The sequence below is a fragment of the Schistocerca nitens genome, chromosome 5 (genome assembly GCF_023898315.1).
Source record: "Schistocerca nitens isolate TAMUIC-IGC-003100 chromosome 5, iqSchNite1.1, whole genome shotgun sequence".
Taxonomy (NCBI): Eukaryota; Metazoa; Arthropoda; class Insecta; order Orthoptera; family Acrididae; genus Schistocerca; species Schistocerca nitens.
In genome coordinates, this window is record NC_064618.1 from 328,155,960 (window position 1) to 328,177,348 (window position 21,389).

Consider the following 21,389-nt stretch of genomic DNA (forward strand, 5'->3'; position numbering starts at 1 on the left):
CGTCCTTCACTTAACGACCGAGAGCAGCGGCATTTGTGCAGAGTTGTCAATGCTAACAGACGAACAACAATACGTGAAATAACCGCATAAATCAATGGTCAACTTAAGACGAACGTATCCATTCAATATTAAACTTCAATTATCTATGATGTGATATTACCTTTAATGTGATAAAGACATTTAGAAGAAGGTTGATAAATATCAAGCTATCAGCGGAACAATTGGAAGAATTTTAGGAAGAAAAACAGGAAAAGAAATACAAATCAAATTCTCTGAAATTATAGGTGTACCTACTCTTCTATTGGGTTCCAAATCATTGATAGTAACAAAAAGGAAAAATCATGTACACAAACAGCAGAGATGAAGTCCATGAGATACGAAAGAGGCTGTAATAGAATGGATGAAGTAAAAAATGTAAAAGATTTAAAAAAAATCCCGGTTTATGACAGTATAGAAGAGAATAGAATGAAATGGAAGGATCATGTTGATAGAATGACAGAAAATAGACTGGCAAAAAAGGTACTGAATTAGCAGCCGACTGGAAAGAGAGAACTAGATAAACCTCCTTACATATGGAAGGATGGATGGATGATGGGCACTAGAACAGGTGATTACAACACCTAGTCCTTGGAAGCAGGTGATGATGATGAAATTACGCTAGGATATTTGGAAAGCTTTCCATCGCAGCGAAATTTGGCGATAATGGACTATGGAAACGGCAGACCGACGCGAGAGCCTTTGCTAACAACGCGACATCGCCTGCAGCGCCTCTCCTGGACTTATGACCACATCGGTTGGGCCCTAGACGACTGGAAACCTGTGGCCTGGTCTGATAAGTCCCGATTTCAATTGATAAGAGCTGATGGTAGAGATCGAGTGTAGCGTAGACCCATAACGGTTTTGGGTTGTGTTTACATGGAATGGGCTGGACTAGAGACTCCAACTGTACCGATCATTGACTCGGAATGATTATGTTCGCCTGCTTGGAGACCATTTACAGCCTTCATGGACTACATGTTCGAAGAAATGATGAAATTTTTATAGATGACAACGCGTCAAGTCAGAGTTGTTCTCGATTTGTTTGAAGAACATTCTGGACAATACGAGCGAATGATTTGATCACTCTGGTCGCCCAACATGAATCCCATCCAACACTTGTGGGACATAATCTAGAGTGCACCAGCAATACCCTTGCAGTTACGGACAGCTATAGAGGCAGCATGGCTCAGTATTTCTGCAGGGGACTTCCAACGACTTGTTGAGTCCATACCACGTCGAGTTGCTGCACCATGCCGACCAAAAGGAGGTCCCACACGATACTGGGAGGTACGCCATACTTTTGTCACCTCACTGTACTATAATTACGAGTTATTTGGCTCGTTACCTCCGTTAATTTCATTTCACTAAAATGCCTGCAAAATAGTGAAAAACCCGGTAGTATGCCATCTGTTGAAATATGGAAGGACATCTGAAGTGCTTATTACAATAGTGGTAGAAGTCCATTACCTCCACTTTTCTGTCTATAATGGTTCTGACATTAATGGTTCATCTCTAGCAAGAAGCCATATGCTTGAATATTTCTGGTATCTCAACTGCAGATTTTTCAGCGCTCATTTAACTTTAGGACTCTGTATCTCAGAATGAACAAAAGTGGACTTGTACCACTATTGAAATAAGCTCTTCATTTTTTCTCGTATGTGCGTATGTAGAGATGCGAAAGTACTTTGAGGTTGTTAGAATTACTGCGGAAACAGTTCAGCGTAGTGTCAGTGTATCATTCTTTCACTGTATCTAGTGAAGCCGTACAACAGGCAAACATCAGTCAACTGTTCAACAGTAAACCTCGTATTCGAAAGTAAAATTCTATGTACCGACTTGACAGAAAATCCTAGGAAGTTCTGGTCTTACGTTAAATCAGTAAGTGGCTCGAAACAGCATATCCAGACACTCCGGGATGATGATGGCATTGAAACAGAGGATGACACGCGTAAAGCTGAAATACTAAACACCTTTTTCCAAAGCTGTTTCACTGAGGAAGACCGCACTGCAGTTCCTTCTTTAAATCCTCGCACAAACGAAAAAATGGCTGACATCGAAATAAGTGTCCAAGGAATAGAAAAGCAACTGGAATCACTCAACAGAGGAAAGTCCACTGGACCTGACGGGATACCAATTCGATTCTACACAGAGTACGCGAAAGAACTTGCCCCTCTTCCAACAGCCGTGTACCGCAAGTCTCTAGAGGAACGGAGGGTTCCAAATGATTGGAAAAGAGCACAGGTAGTCCCAGTCTTCAAGAAGGGTCGTCGAGCAGATGCGCAAAACTATAGACCTATATCTCTGACGTCGATCTGTTGTAGAATTTTAGAACATGTTTTTTGCTCGACTATCATGTCGTTTTTGGAAACCCAGAATCTACTATGTAGGAATCAACATGGATTCCGGAAACAGCGATCGTGTGAGACCCAACTCGCGTTATTTGTTCATGAGACCCAGAAAATATTAGATACAGGCTCCCAGGTAGATGCTATTTTTCTTGACTTCCGGAAGGCGTTCGATACAGTTCCGCACTGTCGCCTGATAAACAAAGTAAGAGCCTACGGAATATCAGACCAGCTGTGTGGCTGGATTGAAGAGTTTTCAGCAAACAGAACACAGCATATTGTTATCAATGGAGAGACGTCTACAGATGTTAAAGTAACCTCTGGCGTGCCACAGGGGAGTGTTATGGGACCATTGCTTTTCACAATATATATAAATGACCTAGTAGCTAGTGTCGGAAGTTCCATGCGGCTTTTCGCGGATGATGCTGCAGTATACAGAGAAGTTGCAGCATTAGAAAATTGTAGCGAAATGCAGGAAGATCTGCAGCGGATAGGCACTTGGTGCAGGGAGTGGCAACTGTCCCTTAACATAGACAAATGTAATGTATTGCGAATACATAGAAAGAAGGATCCTTTATTGTATGATTATATGATAGCGGAACAAACACTGGTAGCAGTTACTTCTGTAAAATATCTGGGAGTATGCGTGCGGAACGATTTGAAGTGGAATGATCATATAAAATTAATTGTTGGTAAGGCGGGCACCAGGTTGAGATTCATTGGGAGAGTGCTTAGAAAATGTAGTCCATCAACAAAGGAGGTGGCTTACAAAACACTCGTTCGACCTATACTTGAGTATTGCTCATCAGTGTGGGATCCGTACCAGATCGGGTTGACGGAGGAGATAGAGAAGATCCAAAGAAGAGCGGCGCGTTTCATCACAGGGTTATTTGGTAGCCTTGATAGCGTTACGGAGATGTTTAATAAACTCAAGTGGCAGACTCTGCAAGAGAGGCGCTCTGCATCGCGGTGTAGCTTGCTCGCCAGGTTTCGAGAGGGTGCGTTTCTGGATGAGGTATCGAATATATTGCTTCCCCCTACTTATACCTCCCGAGGAGATCACGAATGTAAAATTAGAGAGATTAGAGCGCACACGGAGGCTTTCAGACAGTCGTTCTTCCCGCGAACCATACGCGACTGGAACAGGAAAGGGAGGTAATGACAGTGGCACGTAAAGTGCCCTCCGCCACACACCATTGGGTGGCTTGCGGAGTATAAATGTAGATGTAGATTCATACCTTGTGTGTCACAGCCAACCAGCAGTTAAGATTCCTGGAGGAACAAACGTAAGCAACTCTGAATGCAACTTTGTGGGTGAGGTGTAAAATGGACATTCTGTTGTCAACAGTAAAAGCAATGAGTGAACGGAAAAAGTTTGTCCCCAAACAAGGTGCGTAGCGCGTACTGTCAATATTCGCACTGCTATGCACTATTTTCAGTGCAATAAAGCAACGAGCCGCCGGAGACCATAGGTCCCCTATGCCCAAATACTACCAAGATATCCCTGAACAACTTATGGGACTTCATCGGTGGAGTTCTGGTTCACGCTGCATATGCTGGTTATTCAAGCATATGAATAACGGGTCCACGTCCGCACCACTAGAATCAGAATCGGTCAAGAAAGTATGTATAAATTTCGTAAATCAGCGCAATTAAAAGAAAGAAAGCTTTCCAAATAGCCTAGCGTCATTTCATCATCTCCTTCCAAGGACTATGTGTTGTAATCACATGTTCTGGTCTCCATCATCCATCCATCCATCCGTATGTAAGGAGGTTTGTCTAGTTATCTCTTTCCAGTCGGCTGATAATTCAGTACCTTTTTTGACAATCTATTTCCTGCCATTCTATCAACATGATCCTTCTATTTCTTTCTATTCTCTTCTATATTGGCATTAACTGGAAATATTTTTAAATCTGTTTCATTCTTTACTTTATCCATTCTATTATAGTCTCTTACATATCTCATGAACTTCGTCTCTGCTGTTTGTGTACGTGATTTTTTCTTTTTGTTACTATCCATGATGCGGAACCAAGTACAGGAGTAGGTACACCTATAATTTCAGCGAATTTAATTTGTTTTTATTTTCTTGTATTTCTTTCTAAAATTCTTCCAATTGTTCCGCAGATGGTTTGATATTTATCGACCTTCTTCTCAATGTCTTTGTAACAGTTGAAACTAATATCACATCGTAGGTAACTGAAGTGGAATACTTATTCTAAAATGTTCTCATGTATTTTTATTTTCAATCTTCCTGGAGTCTTTCCTTTCAAAGCCATTGTCTTCGTCTTATTTGGAAATATAGTTAAGTTGTAATATATTGCATTGTGGTTGAATTTATGTAGTGCTCTTTGTAAGTTATCTTCTGTTTCCTGTATAATTATCTGGTCTTCAGCATATAACAGAGTATTTAATGGTACGCTAGATACTCCTTTAATTCCTAAGTGCATTTCATCTTTTCACTTGATAACTAGTTCGTCAATATATAAATTAAATAAAGTGGGTGATATGGTGCGTCCATGCCTAACACCTTGATTTATTAAAATTTCATATTAAAGTTTCGGACCTGAACTGATAACTATCTTTGCATTTACGTATAGACTCTTTATGGTATTAATAAGATGTTTTGGAAAACCCTTTATTTCCAATATTTTCCGCAAAAGGGATCTTTTCACCTAATGAAAGCGTTTCTCAAAATCAATAAATGCTAAATGCGTTTCTAAGCCAAATTCCCGAGGTTTTTCAATAATTTGCCTTTTATAAATATATTACCACCACACGAATGTCCCTTTCTGAATACAGTAATCGAGTCAAGCACAATTCTTAGCGCTGAGCAGTTGCTCCATCAGTACCGAGAGTAAATAAATTGCATGTAGTAATATCTTTATAGAGACAATCTGTAAACCTTGTAAGCGTGTTACAGGCTAGATTGTGCTGAGAAACAGTTGTTAAGAAGATGTTCGATAGGTTGCGCCTTCTCCGAGTTAATTAGCGTTGAAGTTTGCCAATCAGGCCGTTGCGCGCTCAAATTCAAGCGGCCCTCCAGAGACAGTGTCGGCAAACGCGTTCTTCGTTTACTTTTCTAAAACCGAACCAGAGAGAATGTAAAAATTGGACATGCAAGGTAGTAAAGATCGAACCCGAGCCAAAGGCTGAGCACTCTCGTGCACTATCATCTACGCTCTGAGGAAAACTGACACTTATTGTAGCTGGTGGACCGCTTGAATATGCACGTGCGACGTCCTGATTGACTAACTTCAGTATTAATTAACTCGGAAACGGCGGAAAGTATCGAACTTTTTCTTGACAATTATTTCTCAGCACAACCTACTCTGCAACACCCTTACAAGCTTTTCACACTGACTCTCCTGTATAGACCGTTTATGTCATTCATGGAGCACAATATTGTTTTGAGCTCGTCAGATAATTATTAGCATGCTGCCATATGATAAATTAGCACGGATTATTGTAAGCGGTCGATATTTTCAGCAACATCTCTAAAAGAATATTCATCACATGGCAGTTTGAACACAGTCTCTGAACCTCTCTGGCTCAAAACTATTGTGGATTTTTGTGACATAAAAAAGTTATTTATGGAGAAATAAAACAAAAGACAAGTGAGAAGACCCAGAGCTTATACTTAAGTTTATCAGGTGTGGTCCCAAGCTACATCACGAGTGATTTACGGTCACTCACGAACAAGCAGTTACCAATTTATCACTGAAAATGGTGGCGACGAGAAACACTGCCACCACTAGGATTCGAACCGGAAGCCATCATATCAAGTGCCACTATCGTGTGTGCAAGAGAGACAGCGAGTTTATAGGGAAATAAACCCGTTCTGATACAAAATAAATGAAAGTTGTGGCTACACCCATGCAGTATTTTACGGACTACATGATGCAATTTTTATTCGAAAAAGTGCCTCTAAAACTCAGATGCGTCTTATACTCGAAATTAATATAATAAGTCCAGTGTTGTTTTAAAATTCCTGTCAGTCTTAAAAGTGGACGTTTATTCGATGCCGCGGGAAACCCATCTGTGTCTGGCGACAATGTATTCAAATGGCAATAGTAGCGCACCTATGCGACGAACATGAGTTGCGGGGAACTTGCTAACACTGTTTCCCTCCCGCCTTGCCACCACAAACTCAGAACACTGTCTAGGCTATGACGCCTGATTGCAGTCTACGGTGCCAGCGAAACTGAAAGTGAATTTTGCTATCGGTAACAGTACAATATTTTTGTTTGTAGCTAGTTTCATAATGGAAAAAAATAAAAAGTATTCATATGATGCGACGAGCTATAAATTGGAAGTAAGAACACATGCCGAAGAATGTAGAATCAGAGCCGCTAAGCGCCTTTTAGGCCCTCAATCAGCAGAAAAAACTTTCCGTGATTGGCGGGGTGGTAAAGAAGAACTGAAAAAAATAGGGAAGACTGAATGTGCAAATAGAGGACTGAAAGCACACTGGCCAAAACTGAAAGATGACGTATTGAAATGGTTCAAGGACACCCTCAAAATGGCATTGGAATTAATACAAACATGATTCAAATTCACACTCGTAGCCGACTGCAGTGGCCGAGCGGTTCTAGGCACTTCAGTCCGGAACCGCGAGACTGCTACGGTCGCAGGTTCGAATCCTGCCTTGGGCATGGATGTGTGTGATGTTCTTAAGTTAGTTAGGTTTAAGTAATTCTAAGTTCTAGGGGACTGATAACCTCAGATGTTAAGTCCCATAGTGCTCAGAGCCATTTGAACCATTTCACGCTCGTAAGCTAGCGCTACAGTGGAACTCACCAGTCTTTAAAGGTGGAGTTGGACGGAGCTATAGGTATATGAAGCGTCATGGACTTAGCGTGCGAATAAGAATCAAAATATTTCAGAAAATGCCACAAGAGTATGAAGAGAAAATATTATCTTTCCATCGCTTTATTTTTCGATATCGAAAGAAAACTAGTGTGGACCTAAGCCAAATAGCGAATGTTGACGAAACTCCTCTGATATTTGATGCGCCGAGTAATGGAACTGTTGCCATGAAAGGCGCTAAAACTGTAAGTATAAAATCAAGTGGACATGAAAAAAATGCACTACAGTACTGTGTTTTCGTGTTGTGTTGACGGTACTAAACTTAATGCAATGATCATTTTCAAGCGCAAAACAGTGCCAAAACTTTCCGAAATACCGCCGGGTGTTGTTTTTCACATACATGCCAAGGATTTACATGGACGAGGCTGGCATGAAATTATGAATTGACAGAGTGTTGGAGAGAAGGAAAAGCGCTTTATTGAAAAGCAGTTCTCTTCTCGTGCTAGATCAGTTTAGAAGTCATTTGAAAAATTCCGTGAAAGAGAAATTGTGACAGGGAAATACAGAGCTTGCTGTTATTCCGGGAAGACTTACTTCACAATTGCAACGTCTTGATGTCTCGACAAATAACCCATTTAAAGTATATATGAGAGGGGAATGAAACAAATGGATGATGCAGGAAACCCAGAATGAATTCACGCCGAATGGAGCTTTAAAAAGACCTACAATCAAACAAGTTTGTCAGTGGATAAAACAAACGTGGTCTAGAGTGAGACATTATTGTTAAATCATTCAAGAAGTGCCGCATAAGTAACGCTCTCGACGGCAGTGAAGACCATCTTATATATGAAGAGGACAACGATGACAACGAAGAGGAAGAATGAATATAAGAAAGGTGAGATGACGATTTTCAGGGATTTTAAAGTTCAGTTCGGTTTCATAAACCAAGTTTTTTATGTTTTGTAGGGAGCACATTGTGCTCATGTGGGAGCGATCTAGATGATTGTAAAACAATAAGCTGGTAGGCAAGATCGCAGGAATTCTTTTTACTCCATGATTACCGGTTTAGGCGAAACTAAAGCCGGCATCATGGGATCTAGGGAGGACAGAAAACACTATAAAAGTGGGTTTGGATTCCAGATGTGTACTTGTGTAACTAGTCATATGACCAGACAGATGTGTACTTGTCTAACTCGGCAGTCTCAGAATTATGTACGAGCCCTAATGACGTAGTGACACATGCAGAGCCTGTTAAGACGCGAGCTGTGACAGTCATTGGCGCCTCTTCTGCTGGCGCCATCTCGCGACGCGGCCTGTAGTGTAAGAACAGAGCCGGGGTTGCGGTAGTACGTAGCTTGCGCTTGTATGTGATGGAGACACTTAACATTTATAATTTCATATCTCTTGGACGCCTATGTGCTACTTACGACAATTTTGTAAAGCCTGCATGTTATAGGCAACTATTAATATCACCATTGTTTGCCTTAATGTTGTAATCTGTATGTATCCTAAGGTATGTACCTAAATTTATATGTATACATGTTATTTAAGTGAAATCCAAGCCCACTTTTGTAGTGTTTTCTGTCCTCCCTAGATCCGATGATGGTGGCTTTAGTTTCGCCGAAACAGGTAATCATAGAATAAAAAGAATTCCTGCGATCATGGCTACCTGCTTATTGTTTTACAAGTTTTTTTTAGTTTGGCTTTCAAGTCTAGTAATAAAAATGTGAAAAATGTTTAAAAAAACTACTTAAAAATGAAGGTGCGTCTTATAGTCCATCTCGTTTTATAGTCCGTAAATACGATAGTTGATTGGCTGTAGAACGTTGGCTCCGTCACATGATGTGGGTGCCACAACGTAAGCGAAATTTGATCCCGTAAGGAAAGAAAAAAAGTCCTTCTGCAATCACTTAAGGTGCAATATTCTCAGAGCGTCTCTGTTTTGTTCTTGTGTCTTCCTCAGAAATGGAAAATTTCATGGACTGAAAAATATTCTACTTGTCATTCCACTGTTTGTTTCTCCTGAGTACAAGAGTAACTGCATCTGTTTCCATCTAAAACACAATACATTCTCATCACCAGGCACGAATTTCACTTGATCGGCCTGTACAGTGATCAGTTGTTATTGTATGTGTTTCACTGAGGGGATCCATAACCGCCTGCAAGAGCAGTTAGTGGAACATGCTCAACTTGACACCTCCATGGGGGCTTCGACCTCCAGGGCCACCCGTAGCTCCGGCACACCTGCCGCGGCGGATCTTTTGGGCTGTTATCTTGCGGACGTGACTCGACCCGAGTCGCCGGAATAAGGGCGCTCTCAGCTTTTACGACAGCCAGCATGCTCCCGGTGAGTGTTTATTGCGGTAGCCGCGCAGCTTTCTGCGAATTCATTAATCACCGCAGTTAGGACAGTGAACGATGACTGCGGAGCCGATAAGGCCGCGAATAGAGCGGCAGCGCGCGAGCAGCTGCCCCGCGGTCGTTCACATATCAGGGTCATTTGAATTAATACCGCGGGGGCGGCCCCGAGAGCCCCCATCACTAAGTGAAAAATTATCCACGGGGTGCGACCTTACTTGGCGTAAACCGCCATCTTACGATGCCCACATTTCAGGAGGGAGAGTGTCTAGATACTTCTGAGAATTTTAGAATTTCTGTAGCGGAAAGAAAGTTCCTACATTGATCAGCATGGCAGGCGAGTATCCAAGGGGAACGGCAAGAGAAGATCACTTACATCATGATCCCTCGGCCCTTTCAAAACTGAGCCCCGAATCCGCACCTAAATTCACCGAGGCCATAATGATCCTCCTATGCACTCAAAACAGCTGTAATTAATCGGACCATGATTTACACAAGTGCGTGGTACGAGAGTGAAGGTGGAAGATAACACATGCTGAAACATAGATTACACAGTTATTGCAGTATAGAAATATCGAAGAGATAGTTTGTGAGTCTTGTCTTGGCGTTCGGCGATAGACCATGCATGTCTGATATGGTCGACACTGCAGTTCTCTGTGGAACTCTTGAGGAATCGCACGCTGCGTTCTTTGCAATACATACAACATAACAGGACATGCTGACAACCACCTAAAAAAATAAAGTATAATCTCCAAAAACTTCTGCACAAGTCCTACGAAGGTAAATTAATAAATTATACGACCGTTGAACACGTCGGCCCACCCGAAATAAAAATAAGTGAGCGGGCTTGCGTATTATTTATTTATAGTGTTATTCGCCAACTTCATAATATTCGTTGGTACTTTGACATATACTTATTGTCTTCAGAGATCAAATCTGATTAGCACACAAGCTATCTTTCCCGAAGCCTACTAGATACTCACCAGTCAAGTGTTCTGTTTACTGTACAACTCTTTTTAAGTGAGATTTGGATAAAACCTTGTACACAACTGGCAAAAGAGATAGACTTCTGTAGCTGTTGGTGTCTGCTATATCACCTTTTTAATGCAACGGATGTAAAACAACTTTCTTCCAGTCCTTAGGAGTCATTACCGTTTTCCATATTTCTGTTAAGAGTGCGTAATTTTTTCTTTTGTCATCGTACACTCCTATTTTCAACACTTCTGCATTTATGACATCCTCTCCAGGCGCTTTGTTATTTTTGAATGATTGAACTGCCTCTTTTATTTCATGAACTATTGCAGGATGAGAGTCTGGATTTGTTACAGGTTCTTCAAATTATAATGTTTGTACTTGACGATCGTAGCTCAGTAAATTTTGAAAGTAATCAGCCAATGTCATGCAGTTCCCTTTATTGTCTACACTTAGATTTTCATTAATTTGACGAAAAGACAATGTTGGCGGTTTATACCGGGATAAATCCTCGCGGAAAATCTTGTAGATATTTCGGGTATTGCTTTTATGAAAATCCTGCTCTGTCCTTAAGACCTTGCATTTGCGTAGGCACGTTACTCACCGCGAATTGTTTGTCAGGTAGATTTTTTTATCTTCATGAAGAACTCCCGAGTTTTAACCGTCTGATATCAGTTCCAGTGATTCGATACTTTGATTCTCATTGCCAGCTTTATTGCAGGTTGTGTTCGATGTTCTACCACCTGTATTTTCATTCATGGTTGATGTCATTCGCAGAAAAGAGTCCTCTTCGTTAATTCACACTTTTCTCAACATCCAAAACAATTACTGATTAATCCAAACAAAGCAAAAAACGGTCTTTGGGCACTTCCCACGATCGTTGAGAAACATTCCAGCAGCTTTAGAGACTGTGTATTTTTTCCTTTCGTGCTGCAACAAAAAAAAAAAAAAAAAAAAAAAAAAAAAAAAAAAAAAAAAAAAAAAGTATCACAGCATTAATTGAAACTTGTCTTCTTTCCCTTTTAATGACAATAATAAAATACCTTTTATGTTTAAATATATTGTATATCATGCTTTATGAACAAAACTTGAAAATGAAAAATTTGAAAAAAAAACTGTCAAATGTGTCATGAAATCAGTTGTCTAAACGTAAGAAATAAACTAGGTTAGGGAAACATTTGACGTGCCTTTGAATGATGAAATCATCATTTACAGCATTACAGCAGTTGAGGTGCCAATTGAGAATTTGAATTTCAATATTTGATTTGCAGTCTTAGAATTTTAAAGAGTGCTAGGAATATCTGTATGGTGGATTATGTAGACAGTGCAGTCCGCTGTTGTGTCTTCTTGATATAATTTTATCATCTACGTCGGAAGGTGTAAAAATGATTTTATCATCTATGGCAGAAGCTGGAAAAGTGACAATAACTTTAAATCTCAAAAATGTCTCAATAATATTTCAAACACCAGAAAAGAGAGTAAGCGTGGCGCAAGAAGTAATGTCTCCCTTACAAATTCTGTCGTCATCGTTGCTCTTGCTCACTTATTTTTCCTAACAAAAAAATCTAAATGCTTTCGAGCATCATTCAAAGACAAAAGATTACATAAAACGTTTGGCCCTTAACAAACATCCACAGTACCTTGGAGCTATAACTGACAGAACGCTGTCAGTTAAACAGCATCTAACAAAGACAGCAGCTAAACTGAAGTCAAAAATTAATAATCTGCAAAAAAAGTGTGGCAGAATGTGGGGTTTGCACTTAGGAGCTTATTATCACCTGACTTGGGCTTGTCTAGTCATCGAAAGAATATTCCAGTCGTGTCTGCATAGATAGCAGCCACACAAAGCTGGTAGATACGCAATAAAATCAGACGGCACAGATTGTTGCAGATACAATTAAGTCCACTCCAGTTTTCTGACCACCTGTCCAGGGCCGTATTACACCACCTAACATGAGAAGAAAGAACAGCCTCCTGAGGGAATATGCGAAAACCATCAACAACGAGCAGCTTCCTATTCGTGAGGACATAGCAACTACCCGAATCAACAGACTCCACTCCAGATATCCCCCACTCATAACAGCTACCAACCTGTTGGACCACAACTTCTATCTCTAAGAAACTTGGACGTAAGAATGGTACAACACTCCACTATAGCTCCACAATACCTCCAAGTCGACAACAAATCATGGGTAATTGCTCTGTCCTATAGGACACGAAGTACATTCAACAAGATCCGACCGAGCGAGGTGGCGCAGTGGTTAGACACTGTACTCGCATTCGGGAGGACGACGGTTCAATCCCGCGTCCGGCCATCCTGATTTAGGTTTTCCGTGATTTCCCTAAATCGCTCCAGGCAAATGCCGGGATGGTTCCTTTGAAAGGGCACGGCCGACTTTCTTCCCCGTCCTTCCCTAATCCAATGAGACCGATGACCTCGCTGTCTGGTCTCCTTCCCCGAAACAACCAACCAACCAACCAACCAACCAAGATCCGAACTAACCACGGAAAATGCGGTCCTGTTGTTGAGGTAGCGAAAAGCAACCACTGCGGAGTTCACCTTTGGCTTTGCAAAACTCGCTGACGCTTATTGTCGATGAGTGCCATTGAAATTGGTACCCTGGAGTATCCTTGAACTTCTTGGACACCACAGCAGATGTGATCAGTTATATAAATAAGCCGGCTGAGGTGGCCGAGCGGTTCTAGGCGCTACAGTCTGGAACTGCGCGACCGCTACGGTCGCAGGTTCGAATCCTGCCTCGAGCATGGATGTGTGTGATGTCCTTAGGTTAGTTAGGTTTAAGTAGTTGTAAGTTCTAGGGGACTGATGACCTCAGCAGTTAAGTCCCATCACTGGTGTGATGTGTCTTGCTTCTCTTTTCCAGGGTCTCTCAATCACATCGGTAGCCAGTACAAGTAGGCGTATCGTATGAATTTGCTACTGAGTAACAGACATTCCACGCGACTCAAGTGCTGTTTCGTTAGTGCCTGAAAAGACTCGTTATTCTCATTAGAATTATCTATAAATACCTCCAGCTGCTGACGGACGTTGATATATATCAACGGGGACAGGTGAAAATACGTGCTCCGACCGGGAATCGAACCCAGGACCTTCTGCTTGCATGGCAGGTGCTCCATTCATCTGAGCCACCGAGGGCACAGAGGATAGTGCGACTGCAGGGACTGTCTCGCGTACGCCTCCCGCGAGACCCACATTCTCACCTTATATGTCCACACACTACAACCGTAGTGTCCTTACCCAACACACTCATTACTCGTGGAAGACATTCTTACCAAGTCCCGTAAGAGTTCGGGGAATATGTGTGCATTTTCTCCTGTCCCCGTTGATATATATCAACGCCCGTCAGCAGCTGAAGGTATTAATATATAAATCTAATTTCGTTCTAGACGGCTGCAGGTCATCAATGGTGTCTGTTCTTTCAGACATGTCCGAAAGAACAGACACCATATCCATATAAGCATATAGTTCTGGCAATACCGGCTATGACCTTCCTCTTCTGTGCGGATGCACACATATTACCCGAACTCTTACGGGACTTGGTAAGAATGTCTTCCATGAGTAATGAGTGTGTTGGGGAGGTACACTACGAATGTAGTGTGTCGACATATAAGGTGAGAATGTGGATGTCGCGGGAGGCGAGCGCGAGATAGTCCCTGCAGTCGCTCTATCCTCTGTGCCCTCGGTGGTTCAGATGGACAGAGCGTTTGCCACGCAAGCAAGAGATCGCGGGTTCGAGTCGCGGTCGGGGCACACATTTACATCTGTCCCCGTTGATATATACCAACGCCCGTCAGCAGCTGAAGGTATTAATATATAATTTTAATTTCGTTCTAGGCGGTTGCAGGTCATCAATGGTGTCTGTTCTTTCGGACAAGTCCGAAAGAACAGACACCATATCGATATAAGCATATCGTTATTCTAAGTTTTCTTATCCGCATGCAGTTCATGTGCGACTCAGGCAGAGATGAAATGTTTTGTATTCCACCAATTCGTTACCCTCAGTGGACCCAAAATAACTGAAACATTTCGGTACTCACTTGTTTCTTTCCTGCTTAGAAGTTTTCATATTTGTCCAGTATCTCATTCACAGTGGAGCAAATCGTTAGCGACACAGAGTACCGAGTACATTCTCAGTCGCCATGTTTTCTTTCTCGCGTGCAATTAGTGCACGTATTCCTCCAACTCCCAGATCACAAGTGCGGTGCCTCTTTTTTTTTTTTTCTTCTAATATTCACATCGATTACACACGGTCCAGTCACATTAATGTGGCCATCACTTATGTTCAACGTCGATGTGCAATAACCATACACAGACCGCAGGTGACAGCACTAACAGTGGAGGGTGTATTAAGCTTGTCAGGGGGACGTGGAAAACACTGCACTGCGGAAACGGAGTCATTTATCTGACGTCCAAAATGGCATGGTCATTGGTTTTCGGGCCAAGAGTGGAAGCATTTCCGAGACGGCTATGTTTGTAATCTGTTGGTGTGGTGTTGTGGTTAAAATATACCATGTATGGCAAAATGGCGCAACCCGAAACTGGTGCACCACGGACCATAGATGACGGGAATGGACGAAACTGCTGCGATGTGTACGGACGAATAGACGTGCAGCTGTTGAGCAACTGAGTACCCAGATGAACCAACGTTGCCTCCTTAAAGGCGGTTCAGTGAACATTGCGTCCTGAGCTCCGCAGTTGGCATCTAGTGCCTGTGCCCGCGCAGGCTGGAATTTACATACTAAAACCGTAAATGGACCTCCACTGAATGGCAACAGGCGATTTTTTAAAAGATGAATCGTGTTTTATGCTTCATCGGACAGAAAGCCTTGGCGTGTGTGACGTCTCCTGGCAAGACATTTACAAAATCGTCATAATATACACTACTAGCCAATAAAATTGCTACACCACGAAGAAGACGTGTTACAGACGCGAAATGTAACCGACAGGAAGAAGATGCTATGATGTGCAAATGATTAGCTTTTCAGAGCATTCACACTAGGTTGGCGCCGGTGGCGACACCTACAACGTGCTGACATGAGGAAAGTTTCCAACCGATTTCTCATACACAAACAGCAGTTGACCGTGTTGCCTGGTGAAACGTTGTTGTGATGCCTCGTGTAAGGAGGAGAAATACGTACCATCACGTTCCCGACTTTGGTACAGGTCGGATTGTAGCCTATCGCGATTGCGGTTTATCGTATCGGGACATTGCTGCTCGCATTGGTCGAGATCCAATGACTGTTAGCAGAATATGGAAGGGTAATACGGAATGCCGTGGTGGATCCCAACGGCCTCGTATCACTAGCAGTCGAGGTGACAGGCATCTTATCCGCATGGCTGTAACGGATCGTGAAGCCACGTCTCGATCCCTGAGTCAACAGATGGGGACGTTTGCAAGACAACAACCATCTGCACGAACATTTCGACAACGTTTGCAGCAGCATGGACTATCAGCTGGGAGACCATGGCTGCGGTTACCCTTGACGCTGCATCACAGACAGGAGCGCCTGCGATGGTGTACTCAACGACGAACCTGGGTGTACGAATGGCAAAACGTCATTTTTTCGGATGAATCCAGGTTCTGTTTACAGCATCATAATCGTCGCATCCGTGTTTGGCGACTTTGCGGTGAACGCACATTGGAAGCGTGTATTTGTAATCGCCATACTGACGTATCACACCGTGTGATGGTATAGGGTGCCATCGGTTACACGTCTCGGTCACCTCTTGTTCGCATTGACGGCACTTTGAACAGTGGACGTTACATTTCAGGTGTGTTACGACCCGTGGCTCTACCCTTCACTCGATCCCTGCGAAACCCTACATTTCAGCTGGATAATGCACGACCGCATGTTGCAGGTGCTGTACGGGCCTTTCTGGATACAGAAAATGTTCAACTGCTGCCCTGGCCAGCACATTCTCCAGATATCTCACCAATTGAAAACGTCTGGTCAATGGGGGTCGAGCAACTGGCTCGTCACAATACGCCAGTCACTATCGTGTTGAAGCTGCATTGGCAGCTGTACCTGTAAACGCCATCCAAGCTCTGTTTGACTCAATGCCCAGGCGTATCAAGGCCGTTATTACGGCCAGAGGTGGTTGTTCTGGGTACTGATTTCTCAGGATCGATGCACCCAAATTGCGTGAAAATGTAATCACATGTCAGTTCTAGTATAATATATTTGTCGAATGAATACCCGTTTATCTTCTGCATTTCTTCTTGGTGTAGCAATTTTCATGGCCAGTAGTGTATAAAAATAATAAACATTTATCTGAATTAATATTTTTATTATTATTTCATTACTGTATGATTGGTTGTAGATTATGTATAAAAGGAAATATCATTTTTTCATTTTTATGTTTCTGCAATATTTATGTTTTTATATTTCACAAATAACGTCTGGGGTCGCCGAATGTATGTATCGAAGCAGACAATGATAATTAGAAATAAGTACAAAGATGCTTATTAAATTGCCTATAAATAGTGGAGGTTAAAACATTACTGTCTCTGCCTTCTTGTAGCCGTTAAATTTGTAAGAGCCAGTGACGTTCGCTCGAATGCTTAGGTAGCCTTCGTTTGTCCTTTGATCGTGAAAGACGCCATTGGAGGCTGACGTTTGCAAAAGGTGTGTACTTTCAATTTATGTTGATATTTTGAATATAGAAATTGTTAAAATTATTACCTGTAATAGTTTATTGCTATGTTGCCCAAGATTTCATTCCACATTCTTAGCCGTTTTCAGCATATCAGGTATTTTTCATGACGCAGAGCCGTGCAGTGATGGCGGGAGCCGCTGCCGCCGCAAATTCAAATTAAACTGAAAGAAAGCAGTTTTGCCGCAGTATAGCGGGCAGGTAACGGTACATTAAAATTATCTCTTTCAGCTTCCCGGAGACTTCAGAGAGAAATTGTGGACATGGGCAGCTGCTATTATGTTATCAATTAGCCGGCCGAAGTGGCCGTGCGGTTAAAGGCGCTGCAGTCTGGAACCGCAAGACCGCTACGGTCGCAGGTTCGAATCCTGCCTCGGGCATGGATGTTTGTGATGTCCTTAGATTAGTTAGGTTTAACTAGTTCTAAGTTCTAGGGGACTAATGACCTCAGCAGTTGAGTCCCATAGTGCTCAGAGCCATTTGAACCATTTTTTTGTTATCAATTACGTAAATAATTCGTGAGTGATAAAATTTTACTTGTTGTGATCAAAGACTACTGTGCAAAATCTGTTCTGGCTACCAACATAAAAATCAAATTTCATTTCTTTTAGTTTCATGCTCTCATGTTAGTCGTCGCTGTTAATAGTGTTCATATATTTTAAAAAAAATCCACTGCAGCTTTTACGTTTAGCGAACATAACATAGTGTAACTTCCGTACAGGTAATAAGAGTATTTTTCAGTGCATTCAAGAGATGAAGGTAGCGAAGGGCATTTGTTTTTTCGTAGTTAGTTACAGTAATGATACCATGTTCCATATCTAACAAGCCAGATCAGTGTTATATAGCATAGTTTGCAAATTAAAGATCGTACGTCCACAGCAGGAAATCTTTCAGTGTTGTGCGTATCCTTACATAATAGGTCAACGTGCATAAGTTAAAATATTTTCAACTTGAGAAAGTAATAGTGAGAATCGTATTTTATCTGTCGTGCTCGCAACAATAAGCAATATAAAATTAATTAAAATATTATGCCTTATAAACTGTATATAAAGTAAAAAGGGTGTGCGGTGGAGATTACGTAACACGTGTACGGCGTGAAACGTCTCACAGCAAACACCTTGCAACAATCGTCGGAAGGGTCCAGGCCGTAGCTGGAAGGGTTATTTTTTACTGAATGTTTTCGTGGCGTTTCCTGGGTGATCTCGTCATTCAGTAAGGCACAGTGGAACAATACAAGTACGGATCTATCCTTGGCGAGCATGTCCACCCATAAATGCAGTTTGTTTTTTCCTCTTCACGATGGCGTCTACCAGTAGGACAATGCAACATGTCACACAGCTCGCAGTGTACGTGGAAGAGCACCAGGATGAGCTTACTGTATTTCCCTAGCCACCAGACACCCTAGATTTAAATCCAATCCAGAAACTGTGGGGCCACCTCCATTGTGCCATTCGCGCTATGGATCCTCAACAGAGAAACCTAACGCAGCTGGCCGCGACACTGGGGTCGGCGCGGCTCCACATCTCTGTCGTTACCTTTCACAACCTCACTGACTCTCTCCCTGAATGTCCGCCCTGCCGAAGACGGTTATTAAGGCTTCAGACAGATGGTCACGTTAATGCGACTGCACCGTGTAAAACTGTGGCCTGAGGCGAATGGTGAGATTAATTCAATTTTACAAACACTCGTTACACATCTGCGTCTACATGAGTACTCACACTTAAGTGGTTGACAGAGGGTTCATAGAACCACTTTAAGACTATTTACCGACCGTTCCACTCGCAAATACCACATGGGAGAAATGAACACTTACACATTTCCGTGCCAGCTCCGATTTCTTTTACTTTCCCACGAAGGTCTTATCTTCCTATGTAGGTAGGAGTTAACAAAACATTTTCACATTCGGGACAGAAAAGTTGTTGACTCAAATTTCGAGAAAAGTTCTAGCCGCTACGAAAAATATCTCGCGTATCATACCTGTAACACTCTCTCCACTATTTCGAAGTCCACCATTAATAGTATTTGGTAAAGATCGTTTACAACGCAGTAGTAGTCTAGAAGAGAATGGATAAGCGTAGGGTTAACAATATCTTTAGTTAGTTGTTACATCTTATAAATATGGATAAGCGCAGGGTTAACAATATCTTTAGTTAGTTGTTACATCTTATAAATATGCCACCAATAAAACGCATTCTTTGGTTCGCCTCCCCCATTACATTACCTGGGTGGTTGATCCAGTTTAATGGGGATATGAGGTTTAAAAAATAGTTTTTTTCAAAAATATGCCTGTTTTGTAGCGCATATCCTCCTGAATAGTTCGATGCCTAAAACATGTATATTGGAGAAATTATGAAGCACGTTACTTGGTCTTAAGTGTACCAAGGCGCAGCGCCACATCCCTTTCCATAGCATTCTTCTGTCATACGTAAGTGTATTCCGCTCTGTAGAATTCGAATGTTTATATTTTCGCCAGAGATTCTCTACCAACCTCTGTAATGGAAGCCATCAAATCTATATTCACGGACCTTGCTAATGAAATGAAAACTTATTCGCAAACGTCTTCATGGCGGTACCCAAAGCCCAAATGAAAGTTTTAACCAGTTTGTATGGGAAAGATTGTCCATAGCTCGTGGTCTTGTGGTAGCGTTCTCGCTTCCCGCGCACGGGGTCCCAGGTTCGATTCCCTGCGGGACCACCTCGGCTAGGACCTTGCCTAGTACGGCGGCGCGGGTCTCCCGCATCGTCCCCTACGCTCCTCGGAGTATGGGACCTCATCATCATCATCATGGGAAAGATTACCAAAAACAATTTTTGTGGGACGAAATGCACTTGCTATTGGTGTTTATTAAGCAGCTTCGTGTTTTAATGATGGTGTGCAAAGTAAGAAATACGTTATACAGAAAATGGGAATTAAGCCCGGAGTGAACTGCATCAGAGCTTTGTATGCGATAGACAGAGAGCGTGTAGTGTAAGCAGATAAATCATTTGTGGAGGTGATAAAATCAAGAAGAGTGCATCATAGGAATGTGAAAAGGAAGGAAACTGATTTGTAAAATTAAAAATAACCTGCTTATGGAGCTTGGCAGTTCTAAAATAATACCAAATACAAGCAGGAACTTTTGGCCGTGCGGTTAAAGGCGCTTGAGTCTGCAACCGCAAGACCGCTACGGTCGCAGGTTCGAATCCTGCCTCGGGTATGGATATTTGTGATGTCCTTAGGTTAGTTAGGTTTAACTAGTTCTAAGTTCTGGGGGACTAATGACCTCAGCAGTTGAGTCCCATAGTGCTCAGAGCCATTTTTGAACAAGCAGGAACTTTAACAGCTATTTTCCGCAAAACACAAATTTCTGTACTTAGGTACGTGTAACATCCAAAATAAATATCGTATTACTTTAAAACTTGATATGCTTACTACATCACAAACTCCTTAGTGAAAAACTCTAGAATTTTCCAAATCTATTAAAAACTTTGGTAAAAATTGAGATAATTAACTATAAAATTTGATTTTTTTCTAAACATGAAGTTTAAAATGTAACAGCTCATTCATTTTTTCATAAATTCAATAAATTCTAGAGTTTCATACATCTGTAAATACGGTTTGTGTGCTGTGCAAAATTCATTGAATAATCTCTCTTACTTATGAAGAAAAGTGTACCAATAGCAACACATGCTGCAATAGTAAGTGAAAAAGTGGTGGTGGCGGTGGTGGTTAGTGTTTAACGTCCCGTCGACAACGAGGTCATTAGAGGCGGAGCGCAAGCTCGGTTTAGGAAAGGATTGGGAAGGAAATCGGCCGTGCCCTTTCAAAGGAACCATCCCGGCATTTGCCTGAAACGATTTAGGGAAATCACGGAAAACCTAAATCAGGATGGCTGGAGACGGGATTGAACCGTCGTCCTCCCGAATGCGAGTCCAGTGCGCTAACCACTGCGCCACCTCGCTCGGTGAAAAAGTGGTGAAATTTCACATGTAAAAACGAATTATTTTGCTATGGTTTTGAACTTCCATTGCTGTGAGTGTGAATATTGAATTCTTCCTGGTCATTCTAATAAAGTTTTATGAATTTATTTGTAAAATTATAGGCAGTGGAAGTTAAAATGTCCTGCGGTAACTCTCCTGCTCCAAGGCGACCCTTTGACGTCCTATCCCCGTTAAATACACTCCTGGAAATTGAAAGAAGAACACCGTGAAT

General features: G+C 42.0%; 1 non-coding gene across 1 annotated transcript; it reads right to left on the reverse strand.

The window, feature by feature from the left end:
* Window positions 1–21,066: 21,066 nt before the first annotated feature.
* Trnaa-cgc (transfer RNA alanine (anticodon CGC)) lies at window positions 21,067–21,139 on the reverse strand. Its single transcript has one exon. It is a non-coding gene; the product is annotated as a tRNA-Ala (tRNA).
* Window positions 21,140–21,389: the final 250 nt, after the last annotated feature.